Consider the following 16,450-nt stretch of genomic DNA (forward strand, 5'->3'; position numbering starts at 1 on the left):
TGGCTATCCAGTTTCTTTGTGGTTTCAACCAAATTTGTTTCTCTTTTCATTCTTCTTTGACCCTTTGGTTGTTGAAGAGAATTTCACTTAATCTCCACGTATTTGTGATTTTCCAGTTTTCTTCTTGTAATTTACATCGAGTTTCATACCACTGTGCCCAGAAAATAATGCTTGGTATAATGTCAAACTTCTTCAATTTATTAAGATTTGTTTTGTGTCTTAACATATGATCTATTGTGGTAAATGTTCCATGTGTACTTGAGAATATGCGTGCTGCTTCTGTTGGATGGAAGCATTTTTTTTAAACCAAATATACAGCAAAGTTTCTATACCATTTTACTAATGATTTAACACTTTAGAAATTCAAGATAATGGGGGCTAGCTAATACATTTTAATGTTCCAATAAGTTGTACTGTTTGAGAATGTATGAATATTTTTTTCATGTGTCAGAACAAAGGGAAAAGTTCTAGTTTGAAGAAAATTGGATCACAGATATTGTCTATAATTTACTATAATTTTATCCCTACTCTTATAAATATTACTGTGGATTCAATTCTCCCAAGACCAACTTGTAGTCTGTCATACAGGATGTTCTCTTTTGAATTTTCCAGTTTTAATGGGAAGCATATCAGGAAACTTATGGGTTGTCCAGTGACAGAAAACATTTCACATTGAATTTTAGGCCTTTGAACAAAAAGACTGAGAAAAAGAGAAAGTCCACTTATTTGTCAAATCTTATGCCAGATCCAACCACAATCCTTGGGTATGAGGATTATTCAAATAATTGTTCAGCTTGGTCATACTTAACATCACTGGAAACACAGATAAAGCTAAATAACACAAAGACAAGTTTTTCCTCTTTTTGCTTTTCTTACTGTGATAAAATGAACATATCATGAACTTTACATTTTAATAGTTTTTAGGTGAATAATTCAGTGGTATTAAGTGCTTTCACACTGTTGTGCAATTATCCTCACTATCCTGTTGAACAGTTTACTGTTTACTGTTGAGCAGTAAAATGACCAAGCCATAAACTGAAGTGATAGGAATGAAAACACAATTTAAGACACTACACAATACTTTGGAAAACAGTGTCTTACAAGTAAGCATGATAAGGCTCATAGATGTAGGTGTTTAAAAATTCTTATGTCAGCATTCTTGATTTTTATAGAATATTTATGTATAAAAAGGTGTTATTTTTGACACTAAAAAGTGAAGAATGAAATTTACCTCTTTTTTGCGAACCTTTGATTTTTGTTGCACAAAACTTGTGTTAAACTTGAGATAGGCACATACATATCCTTTTTAACTGAAATGAGATTTCTGTTCTTGCTCTTAATGCTTGTTTAAACAAGGCAGACCTGATTACACATGTTAAGATGTTAAAACCTACAGCAGAGTGTTCACTATTTTCCCACGACTTGCATGATCATCTTCTTACCCTGAAATCCAGGACTTATCTAGGGCAGATTAGTAAATCTTTTCTTTTGTCAAAGTCAGAGAGGAGACTGAAGATGTCATTCAATTCCAATCCTTGGTTCTCCAGACTGGTTTTGGTACTTCAAACTTGACCATATCTTCTCTCACTCTCACGTCCAAGCAATTGACCATATCTTCTCTCACTCTCACGTCCAAGCAATGGTGGGGCATTTTAAAGATTCTATATTGCAACATGATTTTCCCAAAGACGGAGTAGTCTTTAAAGTTCACGAATCAGGTCATGTGAAGCAAAAATATTTTCTTCAGGCTTTGTAGAGACTTGTTCAGCTGGGTTCTTTTAAAGTTGTCATTTAAATTCCAGATAGTTAACACAGAGTATACTATTAGAAACTAGACTTCCCAGCAGCCATTATCATCGCATGTATCAGCTGAAAAAGTAAGGAGGCTACTTTCTGCAGCCATTCTTGATCTTCAAAGCATGCAGCATCTAGTCTACTAGTTTCTTGAAATTGCTTTTGGACTTTATCTTCTAATGCAAATGACTCGTTAAGAACTCTTCATCAGTGAAGCCATCAGGTTTCTGTATGGAGCAGGAAATCTATGTCTAAATTTTCACAGTGGTCTGTTCTTGAGCAAAGTGGTGTTTGTTCAGTAGAGCTAAACATGTAACATCATCCAGGTGGTTTTTTGTTCTCACTCCAAAAAGTATTTGAACCCAGAATCCCTCTGTGAAGAAAGAAATGTGTAGTGACGAAGTTGAAATTTTTGTATTTTTTTTACAAGACAGATGAAACCAGCACAGACTTTTTATTTGATATGTGCATATGATGACAAAACATTCACTATATGCTGGGCTTTGCTTGTTTTGGGCAGCACTTGCAGCAATCATCATTTCCTGAATTTCGCCAACCTATCGAAGTTTTACAAAATTTTATTTTGCGAACTTCCCTTCCTGTGGCAGCAATTTCTGCTATGCAATAACCTGATCCCTGAGCTTTTTGTTGGTTTGACTTTGCCATTCAACTTGACTGAAGCATGCTTGACAAATAAAAATTGCATATATTTAAGGTACACAAGGTGATATTTTCATATGTTTATATGCTGTGAAATAATCAAATTGTGAAAATAATTACCGTAATCAAACCATTAGCATATTCATCACCTCACACAATCAACTTTTATTTTGTGGTGAGAAATTTTGAGATCTCTTCTCTTAGCAAATTTTGAGTATGTAATACATTATTATTAACTATAGTCACCATGATGTACCTTAGGTCTTAGGACCCAGTCATCTTATAACTGAAAGTTTGAATACTTTGATTAATACCTTGCATATTCCTCCACTTCTCAGCTTCTGGTAACCACCATTTTATTCTGTGTTACTGCTCTAAGTTTCACTATTTTTTTTTTTTTTTTAGATCCCACATATAAGTGAGATCATGGGATATTTTTCTGTGTCTGGCTTATTTCACTTAGCATAACATCCTCCAGGTTCATCCGTGTTGTTGCCAATGGCAGGATAGTCCCGTTTTTAAAATGTGAATAATACTCCATTTGAATATATGTTTTTGTGTATATGTATCAGTCACATTTTCTTTATCCATTCATCTGTTGATAGACACTTAGGTTGTTTCTATATTTGACTATTGTGAATAATGCTGCAATGAACAAGGGAGTGGAGATACCTCCTTGAGATATTAATTTTATTTCCTTTAGGTAAATACCCAGAAGTGGGATTGCTGGATCATATAGTATTTCTATTTTTAATTTTTGAGCAACCACCATACTATGTTCCATAATGACCATACCAATTTGCATTCCTACCAACAATGCACAGGGTTCCCTGTTCTCCATATCCTCACCAACCCCTGTTATCTTTGACTTTTTGACACTAGCCCTCCCTAATAGGTGGGAAGGGATAGCTCACTGTGGTTTGGACTTACATTTCCCTGGAGATTAGTGACGTTGAATACCCATTTATATACCTTTTGGCCATTTGTGTGATTTTTCTTTAACAAAATATATTTTTTTGTTGTTCATTTGGAGATTTTAACAGCCATTTAAAATATTCACCATCTTTACATGTCTAATGGGTATGATATGTGGATAAGAGTCTTTTCAACTTTTAAAATGAATCTTATTAAAGATAATTTACATTAAAAAATCCCGTGGTTTTTAATATAAAATTCTATGAGTCTTAACAAAAACATAGAGCTATGTGTTAACAACTGTAACTAATCATGACATACAGAACATTTCTATTACCACCCAAAAGTTTTCTCATGCTTTGTAGTGAGTCCTCATTTCTCATTCTACAGCCTGGCCATCACTGTTCTGTCACTCTATATAGTAATATAGAGGTTGCCTTTGCAATATTTATAATATTTCACATAAATGAAATTTCACAGTGTATAGTCTTTTATGTCTGGCTTCTTTGATGTGACATAATACTTTTAAGATTCCTCCATGTTGTTGTGTATATAGTTGTACATTCTTTTTCTTTTTCTTTTCTTTTCTTTTCTTTTTTTTTTTAAAGATTTTATTCATTTATTTGACAGTGAGAGGTCACAAGTAGGCAGAGAGGCAGGCAGAGAGAGAGGGGGAAGCAGGCTCTCCACAGAGCAGAGAGCCCAGTGTGGGGCTTGATCCCAGGACCCTGGGATCATGACCTGAGCCAAAGGCAGAGGCTTTAACCCACTGAGCCACCTGGGCACCCCTCTTTTTCTTTTTTTTAAAGATTTTATGTTTTTATTTAGAGAGCATGAAAGTGGGGAGGAGGGGCTGAGGGAGAGAGAGAAAATCTTAAGCAGGTTCCTTGCTGAGTGGGGAGCCTGACATGGGGCTCGTTCTCAGGACCTGAGGTCATGACCCGAGCCAATATCAAGAGTCAGACACTTAATCGACCACACCACCCAGGCACCCCTGTACATATCTGTTTTATTGTGGAGTGGTGTTTCATTTTATGACCATAACACATTTTTCTTATGTATTCACTAGTTGATTGACATTTGGGTTGCTTCCAGTTTTTATCCTTCACATTTTTATATAAATTTTGTGGGCAGGGCATTTTTTTCCCTCCTGGGAAATACTCAGGTATGAATTTCTGTGCTTTATTGGCATTGCATGTATATAGTTTCAGGAGCTTTCTAACTGTTTCCCAAAGTGTCTATCATTTTTCATTTCTATTGATGTTGTATAAGTAGATTCAGTTGCTCCACATCCTTGCCGATGCTCGGTGTTATCAATCTGTTTAGTTTTTGAGATTTTAGTGAACATGGAGTAATAGCTCACTGTGGTTTTACTTTGAATTTCCCTGAAAAAGTTGGGTTGTTTGTTTTTTTATGGTTGAGTTGTGAACATTGTTTTGGCAGAGGGGGAGGTTTGGATTCTAGTCCATTTTCAGATAAATGCTTTGCAATATTTTTTCCCCCCTAATCTGGGGCTGTCTCTTCATTTCTGTAACATTGTTTTTTGAAGGATACACATTTTAATTCAAATGAAGTGTAATTTATTAACCTTTTCCATTATGATTTATTTGGTATATGTGCACATGGTATAAGATATTTATACATGGGGTGCCTGGGTGGCTCGGTTGGCTAAGTGACTGACTCTTGATTTCAGCTCAGGTCATGATCCCCCCTGTCACGGAGGGGGAAGGGGAGATCAACCCTCCATATTAGGTTCTGCACTGGGCATGGAGCCTGCTTAAGGTTCTTTCTCTTTCTCTCCCTTTGCCCCTCCCCTTTGGTCATGTGCTCTTTCTCTCAAAAAGGAAAATTTGTGTCAAGATTGGTGATCCTGACTATACCAGGTTCACAAAGATTTTCCCCCTGTGTTTTCTTTTAGAAGTTTTATAGTCCTAGCTCTTACATATAGTTAGGCAAGCTAATTCATCTTCATTTTTGTATGTAGTGTAAAGTTAGAGTTGAGATTCATTTGATTGTATATGTATATGTAATTCTTCTTCTTCTTTTTTTTTTTTTTTAAAGATTTTATTTATTTATTTGACAGACAGAGATCACAAGTAGACAGAGAGGCAGGCAGAGAGAGAGAGAGGAGGAAGCAGGCTCCCTGCTGAACAGAGAGCTGATGTGGGGCTCGATCCCAGGACCCTTGGATCATGACATGAGCCAAAGGCAGAGGCTTTAACACACTGAGCCACCCAGGTATCACATGTAATTATTATTATTAAAAAAAAAAGATTTTCTCTATTTATTTGAGGTAGAGAGAGAGTATGAGAGGGGAGAATGTCAGAAGGAGAAGCAGACTCCCCATGGAGCAGGGAGTCCGACCCTGGACTCAATTCTGGGACTCTGGGATCATGACCTGAGCCAAAGTGAGTCGCTTAACCAACTAAGCCACCCAGGCACCCTGTATGTAATTATTCTCAATGATTTGCTATAAAGATTGTCATTTTATTCATTGAATTTCTTGGTACTTTTGTTGAAAATCAATTCATTATACATTTGTGGTTTTATTTCTGTACTCTATTTTGTTGCATGATTTATATCTACATGTCAAGACCTCATTATGTTATTTATTGTAGTGCTATAGTATATTGAAATTAGTTAATATTAGTCTCCCAATTTTTTTGAACAATTTCTGTACAAAAGCCTTTGGGAATTTTTATTGGAATTCTGTTAAATATACACATTAATTTAGGGAGAACTGATTTCTTTACACTATTGAATCTTCTTATCCATGAACATAGCATTTCTCTATATTTATTCAAGACCTTAATTTCTTTCAGCAATGTTTTATAGTCTTGAATATACACGTTTTACACATATTTTGTTTAATTTATCTCTATTTTATATTGTTTGATGCTGTTGCAAATGGTATTGTCTTTCAAATTTCAATCTCCAAATGCTGATTGTTAGTATATAGAAATACAATTGATATCAACCTTGTATCCATCGACTTTAGTAAACTTACTTATTAATTCTAGTAGTTTTCTCACAGATTTTATAGCATTTTGTACATGGGCAATCATGACATCTGTGAATGAAGATGAGATGAAAATCCAGAACAGGAAGATAAACAGAACAGCAAAACAGCCAAAATTTCAATAAACCCAATAAACAACACCAAGATACTTTAAAGAATCTTAAAGAGGTTTCACAAAATTAATTGGAAAAAAAACCAAGGATATGAACATTTTTGTAGAAAAGATGATACGTATGGAAGATGATTAGGAGATCTAACTTTCATGTAAGTATTCAAGAAACAAACCAAAAGCAGATGAAATAGAAAAAAGACATAGTTTACAATGCTCAATTTTAGGTAAATGTTCCATTTTAGGTATATCTACTTAATTTCATAAGCTGTCTAAATGATCTTTTGCTTCTGTGTTGGTATGTCTTTGGAGTTAGATTCACTTGGTTCAAATTATTGCTCAATTTGTTACTAGCTTGGTGACTATGGAAACATTATTTATCTCATCCGGTCACTTAGTTTTCTCATTTATGAGTGGAGGTAATAATAGTACCTACTATAGAGGCTGGCCTTGATGTTTACATCAAGTGTTTATGGCTATGCCTGGCAGCAAGCATTCAATGAATATTATCTATTACTACTAAATTTCTTTTCTTGATCTCTGTGTTTCAATAAATGTTAAATAATAAAAGAAAATTGATTGGATCTTGAAGAGAGCAGGGAATGAATTTATCCAGTGTTAAAACTACATGTTCACATTTATCCTCTCTCTCTCTCCCCCTCAAATTAGCTCCTTTTGTGGTGGCTCACTTCTTAGACAAGAGCTCCCCTTGTGGTAGTAAAATGGCTAGCAGCAGCTTCTAGAACATTTTTCATTCATACGGAAATAAAAGAGTGAAAGGTTTTTCTAACCCAAATGTTGCACAGAAATAATGGCTTCATTATATGACCAATTTAGATCACAGGTCCATTCCTGTACCAACCACTTTGGCTGAAAAGTTACCCCTAGCCAGGAGGGTGGGGTCGTTTCCTTTCAAACACTTTAGTTGCATGAGGGCACGGTTGGTACTGTTACTAAGAGAAGAGGAAGTGGCTGCCAGGCAACAGACTAGCAAATATTTATGACAAATCCTAGCTCATTCATGTCTCTTCTAAACAGAGATCACAACATTTTTATATCATATGGGGAGCTACACTTTATTTACTTTTTTGGGTAACTCCTCTATTTCCTTGGGTAATATCTGCCTTTTGCATATGTGTGTGTTCTCTCTCTCTTTCTCTCTCTGGCAAAGCTTTTATGTATTGGCCCATGCTGGTTTCTACTTAATTATTACTCATTTTCCAAAGGCAGCCAGGAACCAGCTAAAAATACATACATACATACATACATACATACATACTGTGGTTAACAGTGGTTGAGGATAACAGCAAAGTCTTTTAAGTCACAAGCTCTGTTGTAGTCTGGCTATAAATGCTTTTCCTCCTTCACCCCACTTCACCTCCAGAGGTCATCCTTGGCTAGAATAGTATATTGTGAATCTTTTCCCTTCCCCTCCCTTCCTCTCCCTTCCTTTCCCTTCCCTGCCCTTCCCTTTTATGCTTTCCTCTTCTCTCTCTCTCTCTATCACACACACACACACACACACACACACACACACAGAAACATAGCTACCTTTCCCCCACCCTTCATGGCATATACACGCTGGGTCAACATTTGTTCTCCTACTGTACCTTCCCTGCCTTCTGAGATGTCATCCTGGTCTCTGCAAAGACATTCCTCCTTTTTGTGGACTCCTTATATACCCAGAGCTCAATACACTAATCAAAGTAATTTTTATGGTGATGACATGAACTTTGGGGAAGTTAGTTATCTTGGTCTAAATCCTAGGAGGCAAAGGTTGGCTCTCCGGGCTCTCTTTGCTCATCTTAGTCTAGACTTCAGGTACTTGGCAAATACATTTCTTAGTTTGTGGCCTGTAGTTATGTCCTTTTCCAGGTTTCATTGAAGATAGACTATTTTCGCTCTTTTTTGTTTGTTTGTTTTTGGCGGAGTTTAAGGGAGTGGAGAAGAGTAAAAATTTTGCTACGCCCTTTTCTTTAACCAAAAATCTTTTTTGGAATGATTTCAGTCTATCTGATATTTTTGCTTGGATGTCCCCTAGACACATCAAAATCAACACATTAAAAAGTGAAAACCTATTCCTTCTTTTCTTGTACCGCAATTTTTTCCTTCTTTAGTTTTTCCTACCTCAGGAAGAGGTTGTTCTTGACTCTGGAACTCTGAAGATTTTATAGACATCTCATTCCCTTTCACCCCAAACACCTAAAGGAGGCCAGATCTTGTGGATTTTTTCTCTTGGATACCTCTCAAATATATTTCCTTTTCTCAGTGATCACTGCCACTGCGTGTATTCTAGATAACATTGGTTCTTATCTATTCTACCTCAACAGCCTTTGATCTCCTTCTCTTCATTTTTATTCTCTTTTTAAATAGGAATATTGAAGTCAGTAGGAAATGGGGTGGCTTAACCAAGAGCCCTGTAAGACGATTTTCAACCAATTCCAATGCCTTCCTCCAAGCAAATACATAAAGTGAAGAGGTATGACTTCAACAATTCTTTTCCAGATGCACCCACTCTGTAATTGCTTCTTCTTTCAAGGCTAATCTGCTTTCTTGTTGCATTATGGTGCTAGAAAAAAAAAAGTCTGGAGATGAAGAAGCTGTACAGTATAAATTGTCTTTTCCAAATTTGTTCTTCAGCAACTCTAAGATAAATCACCAACCAGTTCCTGTAATGGCTTAATCTTTATAATGTAACAAAGGCCATACTTTTATTCCTGAGAAGAATGAGCTATTAAGCAATGTTTTTAAAAATAATGAACAGTTTCTATTTTTCTAAGGATTTTGTCCGTGTTTTAACAGTGATGGCAAAAGGGTAACGTTCTTGTAAAATTTTATTTTATTTTTTATTCTTTTAAAAGATTTTATTTATTTATTTAACAGAGAGAGAGAGAGAGAGAGAGAGAGAGAGAGGAAATACAAACAGGGGAAGTGGGAGAGGGAGAAACAGTCTTTCCTCTGAGCAGGGAGCCCAATGCAGAGGCTTGATCCCAGTACCTTGAGATCATGACTGGAGCCAAAGGTAGATGTTTAATGACTGAGCCACCTGGGTGCTCCTTGGTCCAACTTTTAACAAATTCAGCCAACACAGCTAAAGGAATGCATGAATAGGGAAAAATAGTTTCAGTCTATCCTTCATCAGCTCAGTGAAAATTATTAGTAGAGGACACCTAGTGGTGCTTCCTAGAAATTCATTTATGCTGAGAAATAGTATACTTAAATATTAATAGCACTCAGTATACCCCTATCTTATAGTCAAATATAAGACAGCAAAGTATAAACCAAACCTGGTACATTAAGTCTAACTGTATTGGTCAGCATAGGTTAACTGCTGTAACAAACACCTCCAAATTCTTAGTGGCTAAACATAGTAGAAGTTTATTTTGCACTCTCAAAACAAATGCTCAGTTAGTGACCTTCCATATGATGACACAAAAACAAATTTGAGCACATGAAAAAAATACTTTATGTTTGGATAGGAAGATTCAACAACATAAAGATACCACTTCTGAAAACAAAATAAAAGAAACAAATCAAAACACAACTTTGTATATTGAAATTAGTGTGATTGTATATATTTTTCAAGATCACCAAACTTATATTTAAGATTATGCATTTCACTATATATGAAATATATCTCAATTTTAAAAATAATTTACAAAAGAATATCCTGTAGAAAGTTGATAAAAAAGTGGCGGGGGGGAGGCCTTATATTAAAATTCATAAAATCTCAATAATTAAAAAAGAGTGGTACTACAATTAAAAACATCAACAGTTTTTATAAAGAGAGTGGTATGGACACATGAGTGAATAAACTCATGAAATGGAACAGAAAACCCAGAAATAGACCTACATGCATACAGAGATTTAATAAAAGATAAAATGGTCACCAGAAATCCAATCCACTACTCAGTGACTATTTTGGGATAACTGTAAATACCTTATTCTTTGGTGGAAGGAAAGGAGGGAAGGAGGAAAGGAAGGAGGGAAGGAGAAAGTTAACTCGTGCTTGAGAAAAGTACCCTTGGGCATTGCATTAGTCAGGGTTCAAAAAGAATCAGAATCAATAGGAGGTATATATATGTCTATGTGTTTGTTTATGTATGTATGTATTTATGTATTCACTTATTCACTTATTTATTCACTTATTCATTTATTTATTATAAGGAGCAGTGCCCACAATTATGGTGGTTAGCGAGGCTCAGGATCTGCAGGATGATCTATTGGATGGATGATCTATTGGTTGGATGATCTACTGGATGGATGATCTATTGGTTGGAAGTGTGGAGATCTATGGGAGCGCACGGTGTGGTTCTAGTCCTTGTTCAAAGGCCCAAGAAACCGGAGACTCATGGAGTAGTTCCAGTCCGAAGACCAGCAAGCTCGAGACCCAGGAGAACGGATGTTCCAGTTCAAGTCAGAAGGGAAGGAAAGGTCAACGTGCCAGTTCAAAGACAGCAGGAAGGAGCAATTCTCTTTTATTCAGGGAAGGGTCAGCCTTTTTGTTCTATTCAGATGTTCAACTGATTGAACAAGGCCCACTCACATTTGGAAGAGGAATCTGCTTTACTCAGTAGACCAATTTAAATGTTAATCTCACCCAAAAACACTTTCACATGCACATCCAGAAGGGTGTTTGACCAAATATCTGGGCTCCCCTTGATCCACTTAAGTTGACATATAAAATCAACCACCATGGGTGTCATGGAAGAGTTACATTCCCTGACTGTTTATTCTCTTTCCTCAAATCTTGATGTTACAAAGGTTCATCGTATCTTGTCCGAAATGGACAATAGAAATGATACTTGTTGAAGAATTCTTCATCTGTGTTTCCAGTGTGTGCACAGTATTTCTCCTTCTTGGCAGTCCTACTTCTTACTGAATATGGGTTGGCCTCAAATCTACAAGTCATTTGTTTAATCAACATAGAGGAACTTGTGCTTTTTTTATATGGTGGAAGGGCATCGGATGATGTCATCTCTGATTGCCCACTAAATTAAAATGGTCACTTGCCATTGATATTTACTTTTAAGGGCTATTACTGTCTCTTGAGGCATTAGAATGCCCTGACAAATAGGGGTACACATTCCTCCTGATTCTCTTTTTTAAACATTGTCTTATAAGTAGGTTCCATACCCAGCATAGAGCCCAGTGAGGGGCTTGAACTCATGACCCTGAGTTCAAGACCTGGGCTGAGATCATGAGCTGGAGGCTTAACCTCTGGGCCACCTAGGCGCCCTTCTCTTTTTTTCTATACTAGGTTTGAATTTGATCTGTGTTTTGTGTAATCATTGGGGTTACGTTACTCTGATATTGAACTTGCGTGGATTTCGCGAGAGCAACTTAAATCATTCGAAGGCAGCAGAAAGAGTGAAATGGCAAAAACATTGTTGAGTGTAACATAGCACACATGTTTGGATTCTGCATGGTCCAGAACCATCCAAGTTATGTCAGAATTTGGGAGGCTCTTAATGAGGCAGAATCTGGAGAAGCCTTTCTAATGGTCCCAACCATTGTCACATTTAATCACAAGGGCACCTTTCTGTAGTGCATTTCAGTCCTGGAGAAATGAAGGACTGAATGGCCAACAGAGCTCACCTTTGCACAGTCTAGCTAACTGGCGTCAGGAACTTACATGGTGTTCTTATTTTGCATCTGTTTTTTTCCTTTGGAGCAATTCAAAATTGTGCTTTTTGGTGTCTCAATTGAATCAAACTAAGAGAAATTCTTTCTGGCTTTGGAGGAAAAAGTCAGTAACCAACCTTCAATGCTCTGCAGCATTCTATTCTCTGTAAGTCATAAAATGATCAAGAATGAACCTTTCAAGTGACAAAAGGTCTTGTAATGTTAAGTTTCAATGACCACGACTGGAATATGTGTCTATTATACCGGAAACATTCTTTTGTTTTTCTCTTCCCTCAGTGCAAACGTGTGTATTTATATGAAACACTGGAAGAAATCACCACTGGCTTTCTTCACTTACCACTGCTTTCTCTGTTTCCTCCCCTATGCCTCCTCCCCATGGAAGATGGAAGAAAAAAAATAATCTGTGTCAGTATTAGAACTGCAAAACTGAAGTCCTTTTTGAGTTTACCAAGGTAGCAGCTGCTGAGAGATAATGTGGTTCCTCTGTTTTTCTCACAGGCCCTCGGGTGGAAGAGAACAGAATTGAACACTGTTCTGCACGGTAATGGTAATGGATCTGGATGTTTCCAGGGAAGAGGACATTAAAGAGTTATTAGGCAATAAAGGAAAACATTTCCTTCCTTGTATAGGTTTACATGGTTCTGTCACTGGAAATTCGTATCTCTGCTGGGTAAGAGTGTGCGTGTTTGGTTTAACAGGTTCTGTAGTGAAAGAAGTAGGGCCTGTGTGCATTTCATACTTCTCTATATCACATACTGCTGTAATTGAAGACTCCAAAATAGAAGAGTGCTCAGCCTGTGTAGATGTTTCAACATTTTTCACAAGGGAATGATCACCTGATTTTGTAGACTGGTTCCTCCCTGATACAAATTGCAGTTATTCTGTGTATATACATTCAGGCTTGAATGCTCCCATGTAGGTGTTTCAGTAAGGGAAACAAAGTTAACTTCCCACTGTGAATTTTGTCCTCGTGGCCTTTTTGTCTTTTCTGGAGCTTTAGCTTGCTTTTAGTAAAGTGAATTGGAGTCTGCCCCTGCTTCCCTTCCCCCTCCCCCTCCTCCCTCCATGAGGTGCAGGGATTCATGTGTGGGAGACAGATGCTATGATTGAATAGAATTTCCCATCTGCTCGTGTTGAGGTTGACATAGGATGCTGATGTTATACTATATTTACAGATAGTCTAAAAGCCTCTGTCCTAGGAGTGGTGAGAGAGATGGGTTGTAGAATTATTATTATTATTATTTTTTTTTTTTTGGTGGGCAAAGCTATTATATCATTGACTTTGTTTAGAATTACCAGCATATGGCAATAATAAAAAGCAGTCCAACATTTAATCAGTTATATGACTGTTTTAAAATGAACTACAGACTGTGTGCACCTGTTTCTTGCCAGCACCTTGGCTAGATCACCTCTGCTCTGCAAGCTCCTGTTTCTAGGCTTTCTAATGGGTGCCTGTGATTCAACCACTCAGAGGAGCTCTGGTCTATCCTGAACTCCCTCTCCACCCAAGATGGCGTTCTCATCTAGAGTCTTCAAGGAACATAGAATAGGACCACTGAAATAGAGGCAGAGATAATATGGCAGAATAAAGATTAGAATGGAATTAGACCTCATCAGCTCTTTCAACCATGTTTCTCTGACCACTCTGCTCTCAGATCTCTTGAGATGTTTTCAGAAAAACATCCTGTGGATCTCTGTATTTCTTACATGTCTACTGGAAATCCAAGTCGACTTTGGGTATGGCTTGTATCTAACGCTGTATTAAATAAAGTAAGAAGGACGTGGGCAGTGTACCAGGTGGTCAAAGATTATTCTGATGGTTCTGTGAGGGTGTTTTGGGATGAGATTAACATTTGTTTTATTTTTAATGTTAATTTTAATTTTTTTTTTCAGAGTGATAACATTTTAATGGATTTTTAGGCAGAAATGTTTCTATTCGAAGCAACTTTAAAAAGCAGAAGGAATGCTATAAATAACTATTTCAGGACAATTTTTAGAAGCTTCTGGTATTGATTTATATTTCAAAGATGTGGTAAAGTGTATTGAGTTGTTTAATTTTTCTCTTCATGTTTGCAACACAACCACGGACAGGAAACACGCAGGCACCTTCTTGGAGAAGTGTGTCACTGAGTCAATAATGAACATTGTGAGTGACTTCTTTAATTCCTCCTTTTCAGACAATAGCACCAGCCTCCAGGTAACGTAAACAAACACAGGAGCATTCTGTCACACAGAATTTACCTTACTTTAGTAGGAAAAAATGTTAATCTGATCAGGAATTAATTTCCTACACTTGTAAAGGTCACTTTTCTCTCATATTATTTACTGTTATGCCCCTTTCTGAGTTTACCAAGCTTTATTTTAAATAAAGTGGCCCATACATAAACAATGAATCTTGGAACACTGAAAAAATAAAATAAAATTAAAAAAAAATAAAATAAATAAAGAGGTCCCGTCTATCCATTTAAAACACTATGTTGTTTATTTCAACACTTGGCAAATGGTCAGAACACAGATCTGAAAATTCCTATCATGCTTAGAGGAGGAATGGGATGATTCAATTTGAAGATAGGACCTCTTTATTTAAAATGAAGTTCGGTAAACTTAGATACCACATTATGTTAAATACCATAATCATATGGGCTTTAGCATTTGGGGTGAAAAATGGCACATTAGTGTCTGGTTATTTCCCTCTGTCTATGACATGTCACGAAATAAGCATCTTTAAATTATTTATAAATTGATCTCTCAGTCTTGTCCTAAGAACTGTTGTGTTCTTGTGTCCTACCGTGTATGTGAATTATGTGGCCTGGGGGTGCGGGATCTGAATGTAAAGCGAGAGAAAGTGCATTATGGCCATCAGCGGGCAGGGCAGAAGGTATAAGAAGAGAGAGCCCTACAGGGATTTACATGAGAGAGAGGGAGCTAAGGGGAAAGAATTGAATGTAGGAGTGATTGCTTTTCAGTCTATTCGAATTTTCCAGGGGCTTATTGTCCTTACTTGCAATACTTTCTACTTTCAATCACATTATGACCACCATGCAATCTTCATTCCCTCTCCAAAGGAGGCCCAGGGAAGAGAAAGAGGTGACAATTCAAAATAATGTGCTTGAAATCACTATAAAAATGTTGTTAATGGAGCAGACAACGCAACTGAAAATGCTTAGCAGTTTTTACTTAAATAAATTGTCCCAGTGCCTCATTATATTCTCCTCTTTTATTCTCATAAAATATTTGATTGCCATTCTTCATAGATGAGTCATTTACATGGAAATGAAAATGTTCTGTGTCTTGGCATCTGTGTGTGTATGTGCACAAGCTTGTGTGTGGAAGCAAGTGTGTGTTCATCAGCCAGGGACCTGGAAAAAATCCAGAATTCATTCAGATGGTTTAAATGAGAGAGTTCAATAGGCAAGGGTTAGCACACTTAAGAAGACAAACAAGGCATGGGTTGGCATTCAGACTAGCAACAACAAGAAACTATTATTCTTTTGACACATGAAGAGGACATAGTGTGACCAGGGCCTGGGGTGAAGCTGTGCTTGAGAGGGAAGCAGCAACCACTAGAAATAATGTGCCAGGCAGGGAGAAAACCGGGAAGAAACCCCACATTTCTCTTCTTCTGTCTTCCAGTCATTTGTCCGTTCCTCTTTGGGCAAAACCTACTAGACACCAGTCATTGGGGGATACAATTCATAGAGGTCAGCCTTCTTGGCACAGAAAAGTCAAGAAAGGGATGAGAATGCTTCTGAGCAAGAAAATGGACAAGCAGTGATGTGTTCACTAGTTTTGCCACAGCATCCATTTTTGCCCTTTATTTAGAGAAGAAATCATCATCCCTGACATTGAGGAGACACTAAGTTCCATCTACTACCATATAGTGATGGCATGATGTCATTCAGTCATGATTTCAAGGAGAACTTTAATCATAATATTTACCATCATCACAATATTTCATTTAGGGTAGCAGGGAAAGGGGAGAAAAATAATCAATCAACATGAAATATACAAAATTGGTACAGTCCATGGCTTTGTATCTGGTTGCTAGTCCAAAGATTACTATCACAAATTTTTATTCCACTGTTGGGTTCACATTTCCTTTACGCTCCACCAGATTTTAGCTGAACAGGTGCAGTTCACAAACCTTCATTCCTGCAATGTCTGAGACCATAGTCCAGTCTTTATTGAGTTGCTGTAATTTTCTATTGTGAAAACGGCTTGCATGTAGGTAGTTATATTGGGAAGTGAACACAGGAAGCAATAGTGGGAAATAAAGGGAGTAAAACAGGGAAGGGATGAGGGTAGTA

General features: G+C 37.0%; 1 long non-coding RNA gene across 1 annotated transcript; it reads left to right on the forward strand.

Moving 5' to 3' along the window:
* Positions 1-6,419: 6,419 nt before the first annotated feature.
* Positions 6,420-11,216, forward strand: LOC132020636 (uncharacterized). The gene is made up of 3 exons (XR_009405043.1): positions 6,420-6,652; positions 8,871-8,976; positions 10,665-11,216. It is a non-coding gene; the product is annotated as an uncharacterized LOC132020636 (long non-coding RNA).
* The last annotated feature ends 5,234 nt before the right edge of the window (positions 11,217-16,450 follow it).

This window comes from Mustela nigripes, chromosome 6 (assembly GCF_022355385.1).
Source record: "Mustela nigripes isolate SB6536 chromosome 6, MUSNIG.SB6536, whole genome shotgun sequence".
NCBI classification, from domain to species: domain Eukaryota; kingdom Metazoa; phylum Chordata; class Mammalia; order Carnivora; family Mustelidae; genus Mustela; species Mustela nigripes.